The 24,556-nt window shown below is 39.1% G+C and overlaps 1 protein-coding gene across 2 annotated transcripts in view; it reads left to right on the forward strand.

Moving 5' to 3' along the window:
* Nucleotides 1-24,556, forward strand: part of Neurl4 (neuralized E3 ubiquitin protein ligase 4) — a 189,230-nt gene that overhangs the window by 97,733 nt on the left and 66,941 nt on the right. The window lies entirely within an intron of this gene.

The following is a 24,556-nucleotide window of genomic DNA, read 5'->3' on the forward strand; positions in this document are numbered from 1 at the left end:
TGACGATTTTTCAGTTTTATGACGATTTTCTGTTTACGACGCGGTGTAAGAACGGAACCCCCGTCATAAACCATGGACTGCCTGTATTATTATTATTATTATTATTATTATTATTATTATTATTATTATTATTATTATTATTATTATTATTAGAAGATGAACCATATTAATGAGGAACAAGCCTACAAGGGCCATTGACTTGAAATTCAAGTTTCCTAAGAAGATGGTGTTCATTTGAAGGAGTATCAGAATGTAATAGAATATACAGAAGGAAGTGATCAGCTATTAGAAAAGAAAAGATGAATTAACAAATTAATAGATAGATAAAAATATAAAGCAGATTATAAAATACAAGGAGAATTGCTTAAGGGTAGTAATGTACTGTATCTTCACTTCAAATTTTGAGACTCCAATTGCGCATCCTTCTCAGGGAGACTGTTCCACAGTCCAACGGTGTGAGGAATAAAAGATCTCTGGAACTGAGAAGTTCAGCAGCGAGGCACATTTACTGCATATAGATGCTGCTGTTCAGCAAGTCTGGTCACTCTTGGCAGGATAAGAGGATCAGGGAGCAATTGTGAATGTGAAAGATCTTTGTTAAATACATCTCATGAAAAAGTGACAAGAGACCATCCGTCAATGGTCCAGGTCATAACCAGTCTATCCAAAAAAGATTCCAAAAATAAACAGAAAATGATCAGATGAATGAATAAATGATCGAAGTTGTAAATAAACAACGAAACAAGGGGTCCTGAGTTTGCTCTCTGGCAAGGAAGTTCAGTCCCAAGGCTCAAAGGTTGTGATACAGACCAAGTTTTTGTGACACTGGTACAGTAATATGATCTGTTCCTGGAATAAGGCTACTAAATGTGACACCCAAGATGACCTGTTAACTACAAATAGTGCTGTAGATATTCCTGTCAATTTATGAAGATATAGTAATTGAGAAGTGGGATCATTGAGTGTGCTCAGATATTTAAATAACTTTGGAAATATTCCATTGGCATGTCACAGCCCTAAGGGGGCCAACTTATATTTGAAGAGAGGAAAAAGGAAAACCTGAAAATTGTAAAATTTTCCCTATAGCTGATTATGGCATATGGTAACATGAAAATAAAATTTTTATATAAAGATTTTATGTAGTTTTGTAATTACTTGGGAACAGAGTGTATTTAGCTGTTAAGAAGAAGGCAATTTACTGAAAGCACTCCTCTAAACTGAAGAGTATAATTTGTATTTCGTCATTACAGGATAATGTTTTGTTTGCTTAATTTACAATAAATGTTATTGAAAATCACAATCAAAATTGACCTGTGGCACTTTTTACCTCATATATGCAGTGCTTTAATGGCTAAAACAAGTAGCCTTGAAATGTAGGTCCACGTAACATTGCAGCACATTAGACCACAGCCAGGTTGCACCAAATTTAGGAGCTTGTATTTTCAAACATGTATTGCTTCAAACTATTATTTCTCCATTTTTCAACCAGTTTATTTTTATATAAGTAACTTACCACTAATTTCTTAGCTAAGAGTTTATACTCGATGGCAGCTTAAATTTTAAAAATTTGCAGTAGTGCTATTCTCTTGTTTATGTAGGTGACTAACCCTGCCCACTTTCTGGGGTAAGAGAGAGGAACAACTCGGCCAAGAACTTAATTTGTTTTCTGTCAGCATAAGACCAACATTGGGTTAAGCTATGCAGCTGAATTTGAGATTTTGGTTGAAATTCTTCCCCAGTTGGTGAAGTATTTTTGCCTGGTAGCCTTCGACATTGATTATTTAGATAGTGTATTTTTTTATTTACTGATTTTGACTACCTTTTGTGACCATGTCAGATTGTAGCTCTTCTAGTTTTAAGTATTGCAGCAGAGGGTGCAATACTAGACTGACAGTTTTCTTATGACTCTCATACCTTGTGCACTTCATGTAGGGGAGAGGTAAGTACGATTGATTTGATGTGTGAGGAGTGTAAGGGATGGGATGACGAAATATGAAAAACTTTAGCACCTCATCTTTCTAAGTTAGAGAGAGATGGGAAAAGAAAAGTGGCTAATAGAGCTGAAGTAAAATGATTAGCTAGCCAGGGTTCTATTCAGGCATCTAGTAATGTTGATGAACCTGTTGTCTCCTCTCCTGATAAAATAACCTCTCCCATTTCCAGCCCTCCTCCAGTTCCACCTAATCTTGTCTCCTGGCTTCTGCACTCCTGAACCAGGCCGCTGTGCCAGCCTCGAACAAAGATTTGACCAGAAATTCGGTCAGCTTGCAACTTTGGTGGCCCAAATTGGGGACTCCATGCATGTTCTCATGGAAAAGTTCAGTGAGAAAAGTGTTAGCGCCAGTGAAGTGATTGTGGAGGTGGCTGCCCATCCCACTGATTCTCCTAAGCAAAGGTCACTGCCATACTCCCCCAACCCTGGGAGGAGGCATACTGGAGGCCCAGGGGAGGTCGGTGGGGTCTGTCCATGGGTAGTCACCCCCAGGTTGCAGCAAAAGAGCCACTGGAAAGGCGTCTCAGTTGTCCATGATTTGTCGAGTTCCAGAGACTTGAGTCCCAGTAAGAGGCACCAGTGGCATTTCTCTGACAAATTGCGCCCTCTGATAAGGCACTTTTCTTTATGGGATTGGTCCCTTCTGATTCCCAGCAAAAGGCTTAGAGATCCTTCACGTAACCCGCAGGCCTTTGTGTAGCGATTGGGATATCCCCGGTGCTTCTCCCAGTCGGGTTGACCTTCAGTTATGCTTGGATTGTCAGTACCTTCTAAACATGCTGCTCATTCTTCTAGACATGCCTCTTCTTGAGAGCGCCTGCGCTCTTCGGATGTTCGCTCTCGTTTTGGTAGCGAGCACCCACCTAGCGCTGAGCATCAGTTTGGCTCCGAGCACCTGTTTGGAGATGAGCTCCAGTTTGGTGCTGAGCATCAGTTTGGTGCTGAGTACCTATTTGTCACTGAGTGCCCAGGTGTGGTAGAACACACAGCAACGGAACGGCGTAGCTTTAGAGCTTCCTCTAGTGGCTGAGCGCCCAGCTGTAGCTGAGCTGTCACTGGCAGCCAAGTGCCAGATAGTGCCCAAGCACCCATTGGCCCCGGCTCAACCTACTATTTTGGATAACCAGACATTAGCGGACAACCTGTTGGCGCTGGATCACCCGGCTCCAGCTCTGTTGCTTCTGCTTCGTCTTTCAAGCTCTCTACTCTGTCGTCGGCTGGTTTTCCTGCTGCTAGCACTTCTTTTAGTGTGGGCCCTTCTTCTGTTAAGGATCTAGATCCTTCATTGGCCCCTCTTCAAAGACAGCCAGATAAAATTTTGGGGGTTCTTCAGAAGGCCTCTGCTGCGCCAGCAGTTACTCCTGCAGATCCTTCGCTTTTTCCTATTTTTTCAGATGAAGAGGATTTGGACCAGGGGAAGTTCCTTCAGCCTTTGCAGATTTGCTGAAGTATTTGCGTCAGAACTTTCCCAATTTCTCGCCCCAGCGGCTTCAGCTTCTCCAGCATCCTTGTTCATGATGAGTGATCAACCGACTAGTTCTAAGAAGCTTTCGAAGATTGTTCTTTTGTCTTCGTTGAAGAAGGCGATGTTAGAAGTGGACAAATGATTAGCTGAGAAGAGGTTCAAGGTAAGGCGTCCTTCAGCATTCCGCCCTCTCGCCTTTCTTCTAGGAGGTGCCATTCTTACGCTATTAGAGAGGCTCCCTCGTTGGGTGTGGCTGCCTCCTCCCAAGGGGACTAATCCAGTCTTGTGGATTTGGCCCAGAGATCGGCCTTCTCTGAGGTAAAGGTTATGTTTTCTTCCCTTGAAATTAATCACCTTCTTAAGAATCTTTTCAAGGTTCTTGAGGTTTTTAGCTTCATGGACTGGCCCATTGGAGCTTTAGTGAAAAAGATCTGAGGTTTTCCAGATCTTCCAGAGGAGATTGCAGTGGATTGGTGCAGTATTCTTTCTTGTGCTGACAAGGCCGTGAGAGATGGTTCTCTTGAAGTGGCCTCTTTGTATGCTATGGGCATACTGAAGAAGAGAGAATTGTGGGTTTCTTTTACTTCCAAGGGAGTTACGACTTCCCATAAGTCAGCACTGCTTTTCTCGCCTCTCGATGGTGTTCACCTCTTTCCTCAAGCAGTAATAGAAGAAATCGCCTCCCATCTGCACAAAAAATCCACACAGGATCTTGTTCAGTCATAGAGACGTCCCAGAGATTGGACCACAACTACCTCTAAGTCTGATTCTCCCCTTCAGCCACAACCCTTTCGAGGCATCTGTCATAGGCCTCAGCCAAGACCGCAAGGTGCAGTTCGTTTTTCCTCGAGAGCAATCAGAAGATCTTCCTTTAAGCCTGTGACTGAGAAATGAGGATCCAGTCCTTCATTGCCTGTTGTGGCCAGACTCCAACTTTTTTTGGGAAAGATGGAAGGAGAAAGGGGCAGAGCAGAGGGTTATTCAAATATCAAAGGAGAGGTAATGCATAGCCTTCGAAGAGAAGCCTCCATTGACCAGCACTCCCATCGACTGAGGCCTACTCCATAGGATCGGAGAAGTTTTTGGCCCTCTCGGAGGAAGTCTTCTCCCAAGAAGGGAGCGATAGAGGTAGTGGAAAATGTCATTTCCTAAGGTTTTTACAACCAATTTGTCTTTGGGAACTGGAGTATTCTCAGTTTTGGGCATCTTTATCAAGGTTTGAAGTTATCAATCAGCCCACATACATTCGTCAAGTGTTTATATCTCTGGACAGTGAGCTGCGTCCCACTCATATCAACATTCGAAGAAGTGGCTCCATTTCTTTTGGGCTTTGTGTTTTGGGTTATCAGCCCATATGTTTACCCTCGCCCACTGACTAAGTGGCTCCAGTCCCCAGTTATTGGTGGGTTATCTGTTCTGATGGTGTGATGATAACTGAAAATCGCTGATAACTGAAAATTGGTGATTTTCGGGACCAAAAATTGCCGATTTTTGGTTATTGGCACCTCCATTAGGTATGTATCGATGCCAATACATGGAAATCAGCTATTTCGGTGCCGAAAATTGCCGATTTTTGTCACTAGACAAAACCCGTACAACCGGATCGCCTGTGCTTGAACAACTGGCTAATCCACTCTCCCATGAAAGATAGGTGCATGAAGGATCTTCAAGAGACTTTACTTTTGACACAGGATCTGGGTTTGTTACTGAATCTACAAAAGTCCCAACTGACTCCTTCTCAACTTTATATTTTATATTTTGGGATGAGGATAGATTCTCTGACATTTCGGCTTTTCCATCCCCTAAAAGAATAGAAGACTGCCTGACAAAAGTCAGCCTTTTTGTATTGCTCCAGTCATGTTCAGCAACCTAGTAGATGAGTCTGTTAGTCACTCTGGCTTCCATGGAGCAATTTGTAAACTTGGGCAGGTTACATATGAGACCGCTCCAATATTTCCTCAGAGTGAGTTGGGATTGGAATGTGGCTCAGTACAAGTGCATTATTGATCCTAAAGGAGGTAAAGGAAGACCTGCGACGGTGGAACTCCATAGGCAGGTTATCGGAAGGGATGTGTCTCTGTCATGAACCCTGACCTAGAGTTCTTTTCTGACGCATCGGATCTGGGTTGGGGAGGTCTTCTGGGTAACAAAGAAATTTCAGGAGTTTGGACTCAACAGGAGAGAAGTCTACACATCAACTTGAAAGAGTTGAAAGCGACCTTCCTAGGACTGCAGCATTTTGCAAAGGAAGTCAGCAACAAAAAGGTGGCGATATATGCGGACAACACTACGTCGTTGCATATCTCCCTCAACGAGATGGCCGGGGATCTGCTACTTTGGGCTGACCAGAACCGAACTCACTTGTTAACTTGGTTCATCCAAGGGAGATGCAAAGTGACTGCAGACGAGTTAAGTCGCCACAAACAAGTCCTCCCCACAGAATGGACTCTGGATTGTCGGGTGTGCTCTGATCTATGGAAATTTTGGGAGAGCCAACATTAGACTTATTTGCAACATCCAGAAACCACTGTCTTCCTCTATTCAGCTCTCTGTTCCCAGACCCATTAGCGTGGGCAATGGATGTGATGTTACAGAACTGGTCTGATCTGGACCTGTATGCCTTTCCCCTGTTTGGAATGATCAGCCAGGTGATCAGGAAATTTCAGGCACATCAGAATGTCAGGATGACACTTGTAGCTCCTTATTGGCTACAAAAGGAGTGGTTCCCAGAGCTGATCAGCCTACTCATAGACTTCCCAAGACTCCTGCCAGCCATTCCAAGTCTGCTCAGACAACCCCATTTCAGGAGATTCCATCAGGGCTTATCCACTCTGGCCCTGACAGGTTATCGACTATCCGGGGACTTACATGAGCAAAGGGCTTTTCTAGGGTGGCGGCAGGAGCTATCGCCAAATGTAGACTTAGGTCTACTGACAAAGTCTACCAGATCAAGTGGGCAGTGTTTAGATGTTGGTGTAAAAGACGAAACATCTCGTCTTCTAAGACCTCTAACAGAAATAGCTGATTTTCTGTTGGACTTGCAATCTTCTAGGGGCCTTTCCTCCTCAACGATTAGAGGGCATGGGTCGATGTTTAGTGCAGTCTTTGCATAGAAGTATAGATACTTCTACAAACCAGGACTTCTCCGACCTGATCAAGTTGTTCGATACAACCAAGTCTAAATGAGAGGTTTGCCCTCTGAACCTGGACTTAGTCCTTAAATGGCTCATGAGCCCCCACTTCGAACCAATGCGTTCTTCCTCCTTAAGGGATATTACTAGAAAAACTCTGTTTTAATGGCCTTATCTATGGCTAAGAGAGTAAGCGAAATCCACACGATAGACAAACGGATTGGATTTTCCCAAAGAGATGCAGTGTGTTCCCTTCTCTTTTGCTATTAAGAGCTTATCAGACGTTGTAGGGACAAGAGGAAGAAAGAGTGCTGTGCCCTGTCATAGCCCTCAGATACTATCTTCATCATACAGAAAAAATCAGAGTAACCTGTGGTGCTCAGCCCAGACCATTATCTAAGAATGCACTCTCATTCTTTTGAGAGATCTCATTGTAGAGGCACACTCCCAGATTAAGGAAGATGAATTACCTGTCCTGAAGGTAGAGCCCATGACATGAGCAGTTTTAGCTTTTTAAGCATAATCTTTCTACAGCTTCGATTCTTCAGTCTACATTCTGGGAATGTGGATCAGTTTTTGTGATGTGTTATTTAAAAGATGTGGAGACAGTGTATAAAAAGTGTAGTACATTAGGACCTTTGTCTGTGGCTGGTGTAGTGTCCAGGGAGGAATTGTTGAGGCGATCCTGGCTATACTGCCACACTGTCTACGAGGTTGAGATGAGCGCCAACCAGAGGCAGTATCCACCTGCAGCAGCTCTCTCACCAGGTAAGGAACAACAGACATTGTGTCAGTGTTAAGCCATTTTTTATTCTGTTCTCAAAATCATTAGCTTATTAATGTTTTGGTCACTATATGTCCATGAATCCCACTGCCTGTCAATATGGATTGAGCTAAGTAATTACTGGTTAAGTTACTTATATAAAAATGACATTTTTATGATAAAATAAAGTTTTATACATACAGGGTACTTACCCAGTAATTACGGATGGAGCCCACCCTCCTACCCTCACATGGACTTTTGGGGCATCAACAAATTGAGCTCGGCTGAGTTGTTCCTCTCCCTTACCCTGTAAGTGGGTGGGGTTAGTCACCTACATAAACAAGAGTAGCGAGTTACCACAAATTTTCAAAATTTAAGCTGCCGTCAAGTAGAAATTCTTAGCTAAGTAATTACTGGGTAAGTATATATAAAATTTTATTTTATCATAAAAATGTCATTTTAAGGCTTTGTACCAGAGTAATTAATTCTTGTCGAGTATTAAGGGGAGTAACATTTGGTTTTTTTTTAAAGCCATGAAATAAAGAAGTGACAATGAATTTTCGGACTAAGAGCCATGTATATGATGTCTTTTATTCCTGTTGTAAATATTTCCACTCCAAACCTGACCCTCTTTCAGTTGCTTTTTTTTTTTAATTGTAGTTTATATTCAGGTGATTCCCTCATATGAAAGCAAAAGTGTAGCTTTGCATTCTTGCAGGCATTACATGTATTTCACCTAGATATACACCGGAGCCTCCTATCATGTCATTGTTTGTCAGAAGAAAAAGTGAAGGGATTCTGTTCACTAGTCAACCCTCTGTTATCAAAGTTCCACGGCTATTTCCATCGTGTGCTGGGAATACTCTTGTTTAAAAGGCTCTGGACTATATATCTTGGAGAAATACTAATTACAGTATTTTTAAAATTTGCTAATTTTCTACTTGACCATTCCTTGTTGAGTCACTTTACTTTGTGTAAATGGATTCAGTCGCACCAACTAGAAAGGTATTACAAGGAGAAAAGTTCCACTATGCATGCCAAGCTCACTCTTACTGGCCAGGCTTGTAAGGGGATATTTACTGTATTTTCTGACAGTGAAAGACACTATTTTTTCCCGGAAATAAGTCTCAGAAGTTTTCCATGTGCCCTAGAGACTGAAGGTTACATTTTTCAAAGGTCTGTCTACACTAGAGGAAAGTTATCTTTGCTAGACAGTAATCAGAGCTCCTGTAAATGCCCTCTGATTGAAGTTTGTAAATTATATGTAGTTAAATATAGTAAATAATAAAATTATCCTATGTGTATATATATATATATATATATATATATATATATATATATATATATATATATATATATATATATATATATATATATATATATATATATATATATATATATATATATGTATATAATATATTGTAATGAACCATACTCTGGTCCTGCAGGATCTTAATTACCAAAATAGAATGAGACTGGAATGACTGGCAGCATGGGAGACAAGCAAAGAAGGAGGGAGCTTAACAAAATGACTGTAACCTTAAAACTAATTTATTGTCCTAAATTTTTTGCATATTTACAAACAAGCCTAGGTTTTGGAAAACAGAAACTTGAAACAAATGACCAACACTGTAACCAACAGTCAAATTACATGGTTCCACTTACGTTACTTGAAATTCTTAACAACAGTTCTCAATAAATAAATCACAAAACAAATAATGTCCAGCAGCACCACCACACAAATATAAAAATGAAATATTAATAAATCCCAAAATAAATAATATCCAGCAGCAGCGCCACACACATACAAAAATGAAATATTAATCATTACATAAACACTTTCGGAGCCATACTTGCTCATAAACCACAATTACACGAGCCACTCGCTCGATAATATACAACAGTGACTTGAGAGCCTTTTGCTCAGCTAAATAAAATAACTCCACGAGAGCCTTTTGCTCCACCAGCAGTAATAGTGACTAAAAATATGATCTGGTCACGACCTCCTTCTTGAGTACTTGAAGTCCATCAACCCAGTGATGCTTCAAATCTGCCGATGTGGCCATCACCCTCCAACCAGGTGATACTCAGGAAACTGCTGTCGCTGCCATCACCCACAAGGTGATCCTCAGAAAACTGCGGTTGCTGCCATCACCCCTAACAAGATGATGATAAAACGTGCAGTTGCGACCATAACCCACAACAAGGTGAACCTCCAAAAACTGCTGCTGCTGTGTTCTCGACAGAGCATTGTCGAGAACCTGCCATTTGGCTTTCCAAAACGTGACTGATTCTGTCACTAAATGCGACAGACGAAAACTCTCAACAGAGAGAAAAGCACTCCTGGGTAAGGAGGCAACTATACAACAACAAATGTTGTTCTCCTCTAACAACCACTCACCCTCACAATATATATATATATATATATATATATATATATTATTATTATTATTATTATTATTATTATTATTATTATTATAAATATGTATATATACATGTATATATGTGTATATATATTATATATATATATATATATATATATATATATATATATATATATATATATATATATATTTATATATATATATATATAAAATGTACAGTATATATGTATATATACAGTGTGTCCTCGACTATGGGGGATCCGTTCCAGTGCCGCACCATAAGTTGATTTCTGCTGTAAGTCGATTTTTCTCCATTATCGGCACTTTAACAGCCCTTATGGTGCTGTAACTTGCGTTATGGCGCCATAACTTGACGTTGCATCAAGTTACAGCTCTGTAAGGGCCATTAACTTGATGCCTATTCTTGCTGTTAACGCTATCAGGGGCGCCATAGATCAAAATGCTGTTAATGGCACTGAAAAGGCACCGTAAGATCGATTTGGCTGTATGTTGGTGGTGCCGTAAGTTGAGGTTGCTCTATCTATATCTATATATATATATATATATATATATATATATATATATATATATATATATATATATATATATATATATATATATATATATATATATATATATATATATATATATATATATATATATATATATATATATATATATATATATATATATATATATATATATTTCTATGCATGTCCAGGATGCTTACTTGATTCTCAGGCGGCAGTGGATGAACGCAGGGAGTTCCTTTTATTTATTACACATCTGACTCAATATTCGGACAGTTCATAGAAATAACCAGGGAAATCTATGGCTTAAGGCCTTCTTCTTGTGAGGGAAAATTACGTAAAACTCAAGGGTTCTCTTAACTAATTATATTTACATAACAAACAGATCAGAATAAAAATTTTACTCCGACGATGTCTTCATAACAGGAGCATAGCAGTGGGGGATAGAAGGGGGACTGCACATGGATGGAGCCAAGAGATTCCACAGTCAAGGCCTATCTGCAAATATATACTGTATAAGACGGTTACTTGCAATAATAATAAGACGCTCAAAGGGAAACTGAGGAAGGCACAGATGGTGCCAAATAACTCAGTTCAACACTAATGCATAATTACGTTAACACTGAATGCTCCAACACAAGTTACTGAAGGCGATCGCACAATGGAAAATAAAAGAAATATCAGGCAGAGAAATAACAGGATCGTGACTGACTAAAGGAATCTTACTCCAGCACATTACCTTCGTCACGATGACAGTGTCCTCGTTGATAAGGCGCTGTCGATGAAGGAGGGAATTAAATGCCACTACGAAGTATGCTGGTTCAAGACCTGCGGTTGGCACGTGGAAGATTCAAAAGGACAGCCAAGGTGAGGACACCTGTCCTCCGGTCATGCTCTGAGCATTCTCTCCCTCGATTCTCGTTGCAGTGTCTATAAATAACTTTTGGGGATTACGCTGGCTTCTCTTCCAGATGGCGCAAAATTTCAATCTTTGTCACGTTTTCTATAATGTCGATCGCATGGCTTCAGTCAACCTACTTGGAGGGTTCAGAATGAAGGGGAGGGCCAACTTTCTCTTTTTGGCTCCTCCCTTGCCTCGCTGGATGCAGGGGTACCTGGAACTAGGCCTAAAAGCAGTCACTGTGAACAGAGAAAGGGTTAGGCTTAACCATTTTGGGGAATGAAGGAGAGAGTTTTTGAAGGGGCAAATGGAAACCCACAGTTATAGTAATTAATAATTTTTTATTCCTTTCTCAGTTATGTTGCAAATGTAAAACGGGTGAGGTTAACTGAGAAAAGAGATCCCATTTGTTGAAATATATATATATATATATACATATATATATATATATACATATATATATATATATATATATATATATATATATATATATATATATATATATATATAAAAATCAGAAAGCTACAAACGTCCTTTAATATCCAATTACTCTACCTCGGAAATAATATATTTTCATATATGTTACGAAGGAATTTTTAGTTGATAATAAGTCCACCGTCCCGTTATTCGAACCAGCGACGGACGAGGAATCAGGACTACAGTGACGCACTAACACAGTCGGCCACAAGAGAGGTATAAGTGAATACCATCTCCCATCAACTCACCCGTCGAACTCAGGTGTTTTGCATTTGGAGATTATATCCACCCACCTCTGCCATGTAGACCGTGTAGTGCGTTTGTCACATGCGCCATATTATTACTGTTTATCACATCACCGTGATTCATATACAATCAGAAAGCTACAAACGCCCTTTAATATCCACTTCGCTCTACCGGAAATAATATATTTTCATATATGTTATCAAGGGAATTTTTAGTTGATAATAAGTCCACCGTCCCGGAAGTCGAACCAGTGACGGGACGAGGAATCAGGACTACAGTGACGCACTAACGCAGTGATTGCCACAAGAGAGGTATAAGTGAATACCATCTCCCATCAACTCACCCGTCGAACTCAGGTGTTTTGCATTTTGGAGAGCGATATCCACCCAGATCTGCCATGTTGACCGTGTAGTATTTGTCTGCGTAGCCATATTGAATATTTATCACATCACCGTGATTCATATACAATCAAAAGCTACAAGCGTCCTTTAATATCAGTATATATATGTACCTCGGAAATAATATATTTTCATATATGTTACGAAGGGGAATTGTTTAGTTGATAATAAGTCCACCGTCCCGTGAAAAATCGAACCAGCGACAGGCGAGGAATCAGGACTACAGTGGCGCGCACTAACGCTCTTGTCGGCCACAAGAGAGGTATAAGTGAATACCATCTCCCATCAACTCACCCGTCGAACTCAGGTGTTTTGCATTTGGGAGATAGATATCCACCCACCTCTGCCATGTTGACTGTGTAGTGCGTTTGTCGCACGTAGCCATATTATGACTATTTATCACATCACCGTGATTCATATACAATCAGAAAGCTACAAACGTCCTTTAATATCCATTTCATTGTACCTCGGAAATAATATATTTTCATATATGTTACCGAAGGAATTTTTTAGTTGATAATAAGTCCACCGTCCCGTAGGTTTTACCAGCGACTGACGAGGAATCAGGACTACAGTGACGCACTAACGCAGTCGCCACAAGAGAGGTATAAGTGAATACCATCTCCTATCAACTCACCCGTCGAACTCAGGTGGACTTATTATCAACTAAAAATTCCCTTCGTAACACATATGAAAATATATTATTTCCGAGGTAGAGCGAATTGATATTAAAGGACGCTTTATTTTCTGATTGTATATGAATCACGGTGATGTGATAAATAGTCATATGGCTACGCAACAAAAACGCACTACACGGTCAACATGGCAGAGGTGGGTGGATATCGCCTCCAAAATGCAAAACACCTGAGTTCGACGGGTGAGTTGATGCAGATGGTATTCACTTATACCTCTTGTGGCCGATCACGGTTAGTGCGTCACACTGAGTCCTGATTCCTCGTCCGCCGCTGGTTCGACCTCACGGGACGGTGGACTTATTATCAACTAAAATTCCTTCGGTAACATATATGAAAATATATTATTTCCGAGGTAGAGCGAATTGATATTAAAGGACGCTTGTAGCTTTCGATTGTATATGAATCATGGTGATGTGATAAATAGTCATAATATGGCTACGCAAACGCATACAAACGCACTACACGGTCAACATGGCAGAGGTGGGTGGATATCGCCTTTAATATCTACTATAGAAAAGAGGATGGTAAGCCAATGGGCATTCATCCAGCATGCGCTCCTCCAGGGAGCACATGAAAATGTTGGCGTGTAGGACCCAGAGGGCATCCCATCGCCATACCATCGACCTGAATGTAATCTTTACCATTGAAAACGAAAGCTGTGTCCAGCACAGCAAGCTCCAGCAGTTTTTTAAAATCCGTGATATTAAAATTGTTAAAAATGGTATCTGGGTTGGTAAAAATCCGGCTCAGAATAATCTCAATTGTTTCTTCAACAGGCATATGTTAGTAAAGAGTGATTATACATCCATACTGACCATGAATAAATCTGAGTCCTGAGGTAAAATCCTTTCTTTAAAATGATCTGAATTTTACAACTATAGGTGTTGGTGGTTAAAGGTGCTAAAAGTGGGACAAGGAATTTAGCAATTTATAATTAGGAGTCTCATAGGATGTGAGGATGGGTCTCATTGGTACACCTTCTTTGTGAATTTTTGGTAGTCCATACATCACGCCATGTGAAGCACCAGTACTATACAAAGAATCATAGGTATTTTCACTAATGATGTTCCGATCTTTCAAACACTTTAGATACCGGTTTATGCGATCTTCAACTCTAAAAATAGCAGGATATTGAGGGTCACCGGTCTGTTTAAATTTTGTTTCGTCTTCTAAAATACTTTCCATTTTCTGTATATATTCGAGTTTATTTAGAATTACGGTACCTTTTCCCTTATCTGGTTTAGTTATTGTCAGTTTTTCATGTTTACCAAGTTCTTTGAGAATGTTTAGGTCCTTTTAGAGAAGAACGGGTCCATCTGGTAGTTAGGTTATTATAAGTTTTCTGGGCAACCCTTGTATTTGAGTGCTAAATTGAGGCACATCAGTATCAAGGCGGAAATTACGTAGTCTGTTAAATAATGATTCTAGAGAGTCAAAAAACTGATTATATGAAGGTTTAAAACATGGAAGGCCAAAGTCCAAACCTAGTGAGAGTAGGAATTCCTCTTCTTTGATAGTTTATAATTAGACAGATTAAATACAGTTCTATTGTTTTGGAAAATAGGGATAGAAATACCTAGTTTTCTCAGTTTTCTCTCGTGAGTACGCGTCGGACGATTGATACATATTCGGCTATACATTTATTGAACAAGAATTTGAAAACAACACGATCAATAATAGACATTATCAACAGTATTCGTAAACAGGCTGTTGGCTAGCTCAGTTTGACAACATTTTTATTCTTATAGTTGATCTCCATATCTAGCAGTTTTCTAGTGGCTTCATGGTAAAATAGGGTTTGATACAATGAAGATTTATATACTTTAAATTTAACAAAATTCGGGATGATATCATTGAGGCGACAGTATTGTAAAAATTCTAAGTCAAGTTCAGCTTTTCAAGTCGTCTGTAATTTTTTCAAGTTTTCTACAGGTGGTAAGAAGCTCAGTACCATATCGCCTCGAATCAATGAGTGGAAGCTGTCGTGAGCCCTGAAGTCTCACTCGGGGCAGGAAGAGAAGAGCGAAGGCAGACGGTTAAGAGCAGCCATGGCAAACGGTCCAACAAGGGGGAGGGGGCCAAAATTCAGGCCCACATCTTTCCAATGGTACAGATTTATTTATGGTCAGTATGGATGTCGAATCACTCTTTACTAATGTACCTGTTGAAGAAACAATTGAGATTATTCTGAGCCGGATTTTTACCAACCCAGATACCATTTTTAACAATTTTAATATCACGGATTTTAAAAACTGCTGGAGCTTGCTGTGCTGGACACAGCTTTCGTTTTTAATGGTAAAAGCCTACATTCAGGTCGATGGTATGGCTTTATGGGGATGCCCTCTGGGTCCTACCTTAACATTTTCATGTGCTCCCTGGAGGAGCGCATGCTGGATGAATGCCCATTGGCTTACCATCCTCTTTTCTATAGTAGATATGTCGACGATACCTTTTTGCTGTTTAGAAATAAAGATCAAGCTGATAAATTTCTCGAATATGATAAATAATATGCATACAAATATTAAGTTTACGACTGAGTACGAAAATGAAAACAAACTTCCTTTCCTAGATGTAATGGTTTTTAGACACGATGATCATTTTAATACTACGGTTTTTAGAAAGAAAACTTTTTACTGGCCTGGGTTCTAATTTTTATAGTCATTGTTTTTATAATTTTAAACTGAATTCTTTATCTACCCTCTTCCACAGGGCTTTCAGTATAACATCCAACTGGAACAATTTCCATAACGAAATCCTCTACCTCCAACAGTACTTTATTGACAATCTGCTTTCCATCCAAACTGTTTCATAAACATCTCTACAAATTTCTAAATAATATTTTCCATCCAAAATGTGAAATACCAACCGTACCTGAATTACGACTATACGCAAGCGTGCCGCTCATCCATGATGAAAATTTCTATCGAGAATTATGGCAGATAATAAACAGTTTTTTACCAGCAATTGACCTAAAGCTAATACCTTTTAATCCATTGACAATTAGGTCCTTATTCAAACACAGAGTCTTCTTCATTTGATGACCTCGGGAGTCATTTACCTATTTAATTGCCCCAGATGTAACCTGGGGAAATATGTCGGCTCCACCCGCAGGTTGTTAAAAGTGAGATTAGATTCTCATCGAGGCGTGAGTTACAGAACGGGTGTTAAATTATCTAACCCAGAATTCTCTTGCATACGTGAACATGCAAAGAAATGCAAAGCCGATATTAACTACAAAGATTTTAAAATCATAGGCCAAACTCCCAACGACCAACAACTAGCAATTTTAGAATCACTTTTTATTAAACAACTTGTCCCCAACTAAATACTCAGACCACCTCAACACCTCTATACCTCTCTGTGAGTTCACGTCAAAGCTGAACCTGACCCGGACTGTCACTCGGTCTGTGCCTTCAGCACTACTTGGTAAATAAACACTCTTCCTTTTTAACATACTGATACTTTTATGTTATAATTTTATGTTATGTTATTCCGAGTCTGTTTTTTAATATATGTTTCTTTTATTATATAGCTTTGAAAATGGGACTGAACGTCTTGAAACGTCAGCAGCTAAATAAAGCACCTAGAAAGGAATAAATGAAGTGTCCTTCTCTATATATATAATTAAACACTAATATATATATATATATATATATATATATATATATATATATATATATATATATATATATATATATATATATATATATATATATATATATATATATATGTAACAAGGACAGAATTAACACTTTTTTGAAAGTGTACGAACGATGCTCTACGATCTTTCTTCAGGAAAAAGGCGTATGAAGGTTCACTCACGATAACACTTTTTCTCCTCTCTTTCTCTCTCTCTCTCTCTCTCTCTCTCTCTCTCTCTCTCTCTCTCTCTCTCTCTCTCTCTCTCTCTCTCTCTCTCTCTCTCTCTCTTTTCTCTCACTCACACCCGAATCTCACTCATTCTCACCAAAGCAATTAAATGGACTATTTAAAGAAACGCAATAGTTTCTACAAAAATAGGTTTATTATTCAAATAACCCAACAAGAAATGAATAAAACAAAGCAAAGATTAAAATGCATAATAAATGAATTATCGAGTCAGATAACTAAACTCTGAACTGCAAAACACTTCTGATTAAAGAAGTCTCATTATGGCTAATAGCCTGAAAATATCCAAACTCACACATACTCCCAAATCAATAACTAAAGTCATGTCAAAAACAGTCTACCACATGTTATTCAAATGAACCAGTCCACACTGTCCACAGACATCTGTCGGAAGAATTAAACATGATAGAAAACTCCCAAAAATATATGAAATGCAAAACACAATAATGGAAAGTGTAAAATGCATAGACAAGATATGGCAAACGTAACATAACAAAATAATAATATAAAAGAGGTATGAATATTCATATTAAATCTCCCACACCAGTTCAAAAGTTCATAATGATTAGAAAATCATGGTAAAAATCACAAGTTCAATTTCCTCCCATAAAAACAGAGATTTCAAACTCTACCTTATCTGCCGATTCAAAGCCTGGATCCTCTCCAAAGCTACGTCTAGACAACTGCAGTTCTATCACGTTAATGAACGATCAAACTCACTTTTAGGGCAGATTTTGGCATAATCTAGATCAAATTAACGCACGTACTCACGAATATACATAACACTCTCGAGATCACCTGACCGCCAATATTGCTGAGGTTCTCAAACAGATAGCTGAGGAATCAAACTATTTGCTGAACACAAAGATTTTACAACTGACGGCTCTGTCAGTACCATCTCACTCAAAAATTCTTCCATCACATCTTAAAGCATTGAAGCTATGAAATGCATATATGTGTCCTTTAAGATTGTAGCAGCCATATTTTCTGAAATAGAGCTCACCACCACATAAGAGCGTCTCGCTCTCCTTAACGGCAAACTAAAACAAAAGCATATGTATAAAACATAACAGAATAGGGCTATGCTCAATTAGCAATGTCTACTGCACTGCAGCTTTAAGGACTGCTCTCATGACGCACTTCCAAAGTCACTGGGGTTGTGTTCTTAGAGCCTTTACATGTAATCTTACAAACACGAATAAGCTTTACTACTCCCACAACAAGAATTATCAGTAAAACAGCTATTAAGACAATTAAAATTGTCGGCATAATATATTCCTGATACTGGAAAATCACGGAATCGTCAATGTCTTCCAACGGTGGAACCGTCATTGGCACACCTTGGTTGTAGGTACCGCCACTACAAATGCTCGTTATGCGTATGACGCATAATTATCTTCTCGGAACTGTTGAATACAGCACGGCTAAGTATGAGAAAGTCCGTAGACATCACACGGCATGCAGCATCAAACAGCTTGGATCCTTGAAGAACGAATGATGTCGACTTGTTGCTCTGGCACATCATTGTAACTGCATACTCCTTGTAAAATACGGCAGGAAGAGTACTGGTGGACTCAATGTGGTAATCTCGCAGGAACTGTCTAAAGTCACATTCTGTCGGAGTCTGTCCATGAACTAATGATAACTCACAACCACCCACAGACACAACTCGCAACTGGAAAATACTACTGTCACACACACATTTCTCTCTAACTAAAGCACAGCTTGTCTTATAATCAACTCCCGAACCTTGATACTGATCTCCCAAAATGAACAGGGTTTCTAATCTATCCCATGTCACTACTAAGTCTCCCAAAAGCACTCGAAAAAGGTCTAACAACAAAAAGGTTTCATGTTACTGAACCAAACAAAACTACTAATGCAAAAGTCAAACACTCACAATGTGAACTAATTCCAAGTGTGTATCTCAGAATATCCACAGTCAACTCACTATCAAACACAACAACTCTACGGAACTCACTCATAAAAAAAAATTCTATCCAACAAAAAAAAATACTCGAGAATCCTATCCAAACACTAAAAGGTATCATATCTCGTAAAAGACATGAAAGTTCTACTCCGGTTAGCAAATATTTCGCAACAAAATAGCAATTGACGTAATGGCAATCGCTCCCATGATCTTAACAACTACTATTGTTACTCTCAACACAGCTCCTTCATTTTTAAAAAAAAAAACTGAAAAAAAATCCAAACACTCAAATACGATCTCCCAACCCGAAAAAAAATGATCAGACTTGTTCGGTCCGATATACTAAGTACCTCCCCCAAAAAAATATCCTAAACAACAAAGATATTGCGTCAGATGATAAAACACATCATAACACAATAACACACTAACACACGGGTCAAATCTCGTATGAAATTAGCCCATGTCTCAATTCCCAAAAATCATTCGAAAACAAATGATTAAGAACCTCAACATCCAAAATGAACAAGAGACAAAAAAAAATAAATATCATATATATACAAACATTAACCCATTTATCCCTCTAACTATATACAAATGTTCCATTACATAACTATATACAAATGTTCCATTACATCCCAACTTTCTTTAACTTCGAAATATGGGTCAATTTCGTCACTCCAGTGTTTACATCTTTAACTACAAATCTATTCCTCTTTTGATCTCTACAATCTCAAAAAGTCCGTGGAACTTCGGACTTAATTTATAATTCAGATCATTCCGAACATTCACTTTAACAAACACTCTATCACCCATCGAAAAAAGCTACTCCCTCGATTTCGCGTTACTTTTCTCTACCATTGCACGCGAACTAAGTTCAAGTTCTTTACTGATACGTGCAAATCTTTCTCTCGCTGTATTTATCAACGAAGTGACCGTAACATCACCCTGAACACACTCTGGTAACAAATCAAAAGGTCCTTTCAACTTGTATCCATACAAAGCTTCTGCTGGAGATATCTTAATTGTGTCATTCATCATAGTATTGATACTATATCGCACTTCATCCAAAGATCTGTCCCAATGTGTATCGGAACCACCCACCATCATGCGCAAAGCTTCGATTACTTTCCGATTCGCCCTCTCACATAACCCATTCGCTTCAGGTCTATACGGGATTATAGATACTTTCTTTATTCCCAACAAATTAGCAAGACCGTCTAAAGTCTTATTAATAAACTCCCTACCATTGTCTGTGATCAGACATTCTGGAACACCGTATCGACAAATTATCCCCTTAAAGAACGCTTATAGCAACTTCCTCAGCTGATTTGTATTTCAGTGGGAAAATCTCGACAAAGCGAGTCAACTCATCAACAACTACTAATAAATGTCTATAACCATAAGCGGACTCTGAGAAGTTACCCAGAATATCCATATGCACTCTCTGAAACGGCCTATGTGGTATGGGATATGAACCCAAACGACACGACACTGTCGTCGCTGGCTTATTCGCATTGCAAATAGCGCACTTCTTCACAAAGGCTTCTACTGCGGAAAACATATTTTTCCAAAAGAACTTTGACCTGACGTTTTCATACGTCTTGTCCACACCCAAATGAGGAGAACCAAATTTACAATGTACAATGTCTAGAACTTGTGGTACTAGACTCTCTGGCACGATGATTTGTGTAATCTCACCCATGCTTGAGTACTTCGCAAGTTATACTTAACTTTTCTCACCAATAAATTATTCTCCAACTCTAGACCAGAAAAAGGCAACTTATACCCTTTCTTCGGTGAAACTCCCTAAGAAATGCCTTAGCATCTGACAACAATTTATCTTCATCTTGCTTTTGTTCAAGCAAGCCTATGTCCCAAGTGACATTTTCACCCGTAATATAACACACTACGTTACTCTCACTATCACGAACAACAATCTCTCCCGAGACTGCCGACTCACTATTTCTCCCCGAAGTATGCACTGTAGAAACGTGTATGTCCTCTACATGCGATCTCTCAGAACTACTAATATCAGAGACATTAGACACCAAATATTTACTCTCTTCTCCCACACAGGATTCAGTGTGTATTTCCTCATCCTCGACCGGAAAATATCTGCTCAATGCATCTGCAACTACATTATGCTTACCTTCAATGTATTTGAGGTTTGCATCAAAATCTCTCAATGTTAGGAACCAACGTGCTCTCTTGGGCGACAAATTTGGCTTATTAAAAGCTCTAACAACGGTTGATGATCTGTAAAATCTCAACTTTATTTCCCAACAACAACATCTTAAAATGAACAAGGCTAGAGACAACTGCGAAAGCCTCCTTGTCCACAACTGACATCAGCCTTTCGTTACTACCACGCGTTTTGAACTTTCTGCTATAAAAAGCAATTGGGTGTAATTTCCCTCAAATTTCTGCATCAAACACGCACCTATACCTTCCTGACTCGCGTCAGTCACTAAGGTGAACGGTTGACTAAAATCTGGAAACTTCAAAACTGGTGGGTTCACCAAAGCGTTCTTAAGCTTCTCAAAAGCTAATTGTTGACTATCACCCCAAACAAACTTAACGTCTTCTCGTAACAAATCTGTCAATGGAGACGCTATTGTAGAAAAATTCCGCACAAAACGGCGAAAGAAACCCGACATACCTAGGAACGAACGAATCTGTTTCCTGGTTTTGGGAACTGGAAAATTCACAATGGCTTTAACTTTCTCATCATTCACTCTAACTCCCTCTTTAGAGATAACATGTCCTAAATAGACAATTTTTCTCTTCAGAAACTCACATTTGGCCAATTTGACCTTTAATCCAGCGAACCGTAATCGCTTGAGGACTTCTTTTAACACCTTTAGATGTTCTTCAATTGTATCTGTGCATATGAGAATGTCATCCATGTACACAAACACCGACTTTCCTAACAAGCCATGAAGTACTGTGTTAACTAGTCTAGTAAATGTTATTGGGGACCCTTGTAATCCAAAAGGCATCCTATTAAACTCGTAATGTCCCTTTGGTACCGAAAATGCTGTATATTTACGGCTACTCTCACAAAGGGAACCTGTAAAAACCCTTGCATAAGATCTATAGATGAATATATATTCTTGCCACCGATCTCAACAAACAAATCAGGCAAACAAGCTACAGGATATCTATCTGGGCATGTTTTTTCATTCAATTTACGAAAATCTACACAAACTCTGATACTACCGTCTTTCTTAGGAACTGCAAGCAAAGGAAAATTAAACGGAGAATTGGACGGTCTGATAATGCCTTCCGACTCCCACTTCTGAACTTCTTTTTCTACTTCTTCTCTGATCTTAAAAGGAATTGATATGCTGGAATATATATGGGATTTGTACCCTTTTCTAGGCGGATTGAATGTTCTAAAACATCTGTAACTCCTAATTTATCTCCTTCAAAGCAATGATATCTAGATATTCTTTCAACACTTTCTCTACTTTATCTGAATACTTCAGGATAATCAACTTTAGCCAAATGTTCATGTAGAACCTGACTTCGAACTGTTGCTCCTCGTTAGGAAACATATTCCCGTCTCCACAAAAACTCACTAATTTATGCTCTTCATTAAACTCTTCAAAATCAATTACATAAGTACCCTTGTGATATTTTTTTCACTGAGTCTTGATAGCTAACTAATTCTACTGAAGTCACGCCTGCGACTGAAATTTCATTCACTGACACCGTACTCACAACGTCTTTGAATTTCTCGGTTCCCTCAACAACGCACACTTGAGAAGGAAAATTTTCTCTTTCAGCGACACTTTAACTAATGTAGGAACTCGCGGTTGCAATTCAATATCTTCCAACAAAAATCCTTTGAAAGATCTTTGCGAATATCTTCACTCTCTAATGAATGTGTTACACATGTCTCAGACTGTGTCTTAGGTTTCTCACAAGTTTTTTTCCTGTGTATATATGGAACAAAACAACCTGACTCACCTATTGTAATCCCCTGAATTCCCGTAAGAATGTTGATGTTATGTCGCATGCAAGAAGGGTGTCCTAGCAAAACCATTTCACCTAAGGCTAATCCTTCTATGACCAAAAATGATTCTACTATTGTCTTTCCACCGATACAAAGCGTAAGAAATGACGAACCTAAAATATTCAGTTTCCTCGCTTGTACATCACACACTGTCTCACTAGAAGGGACTAATTTGCACTCTGGAAATTTCGAGTGAAAAAGGTCAGCATTTACTAAGTTAACTGAGCTACCAGAATCAATGAAAATAGAAATTTCATTGCCATTAGAGAATCCACGTACAATCGGCCTAGGTTCTGTGACTCTAAGACCTGATTAGTCATTATCCTGTGTCCGTTTTCGAACTTATCTTGTGAAAATTCTGCTGTTCCTTTGTGTATCTAGAACTTGCATCATGTGGAATTCTCCTGTCATATCTAGAAAAACCTCCCCGTGACTTCCTGAATATTCTCTATTCTTTGTGGCTGGGCAAAATCTCCATCCATGATCTGAAGATTTGCAAACTGAACAATATCTCACTCTGCAATTTGATTTACTATGTCCTAGTTTATCACAATTAAAACAACGTATCGTTGTGACTGATCTCTCTGGAATTTTCTTCGATTCTACTCGTGCACATGTCTTCGCTGTTGCATCATTTCCCGAATGCGAGCGACTATCATTATTCTGTGGTTTGGAAACCGCAGCTGACATCTTTGCACCTCCCTGTACAAAACTACTGTCCAGTGTCGGGCATTTTGCTAGATTTTTGTTAATCTGTGCAAACAAAAAGGATTCATCTGTATCCTGATCAATTCTCTTATCAAAACTATCTACAATTACATCTGGGACCGACGTTAAAAGGCAAGCAAAGTGTAACAATCTTTCAAAATTATCTAAGGAGATATTATTTCCAGTTACCCATGGAGAGCCTGTTATAGATTTCTTTAACTCAACTACTGCATCAAATAAATTCGCACTGTATGTGACTAGTGAATCATTGCCCTTCTTTATTTTGAGAAACTCTCGAAATTCCGAACTGCACATTCACGTTGAACTCCGCCATAAGTAGCTCGTAGAAATTTCTGCAGTTCATTCCAAGTTTTACACCTTCTGAACCCGAAACTGCGTGCTCGTTTCCCAATATCTCTTTTATCCAAATCCAGAAATGATTTAGCCTCTGTTAAAGCTTCAGCGCCATTTGTAATTTTCTTGGAATTCAGATAATTGTTCACTGACTCAATGAAAGTTTCTATATTTTGGGTTGGCTTCCCATCAACTAACCCTTTAAAATTACTAATTCCCGCTAACGCTTTGTCACTTTATGCACCACAACTGATTGGGATGTGCTTGCTGCATCGTCCGGCATTTTGTGAGTAATCACACGCCCTGAGCGTAACAACATAAAAAAGAAACCAAAAAGAACACTAGAGAAAGGCACAAGTCACCCCTCTAAAAGAAGAATAGAAAATGGAGTTCTGCGCAACTTACGAGAATGGGGTACTTACCAATTTGAAACAGAAAACGGAGCACCTATCACTCAACTTGCTAACCTGTGACGTCACCCACTCGAAGACCTGAAGCAAAAAACACCCAGCGTGATTATTGTTGAATAATCACTTTGCGTAATTAACTCACAATCGCCACTATTCACACTTATTTGGGTATTTTGTTAACCCCAAAATTGCTCTAGAGATCATCCAGATCTATTTCACAACTCCCCACTCCCAGTACTCGAATAGAAACGGAAAAAAAAAGATT

The sequence above is a fragment of the Macrobrachium rosenbergii genome, chromosome 42 (genome assembly GCF_040412425.1).
Source record: "Macrobrachium rosenbergii isolate ZJJX-2024 chromosome 42, ASM4041242v1, whole genome shotgun sequence".
Lineage (NCBI taxonomy): Eukaryota > Metazoa > Arthropoda > Malacostraca > Decapoda > Palaemonidae > Macrobrachium > Macrobrachium rosenbergii.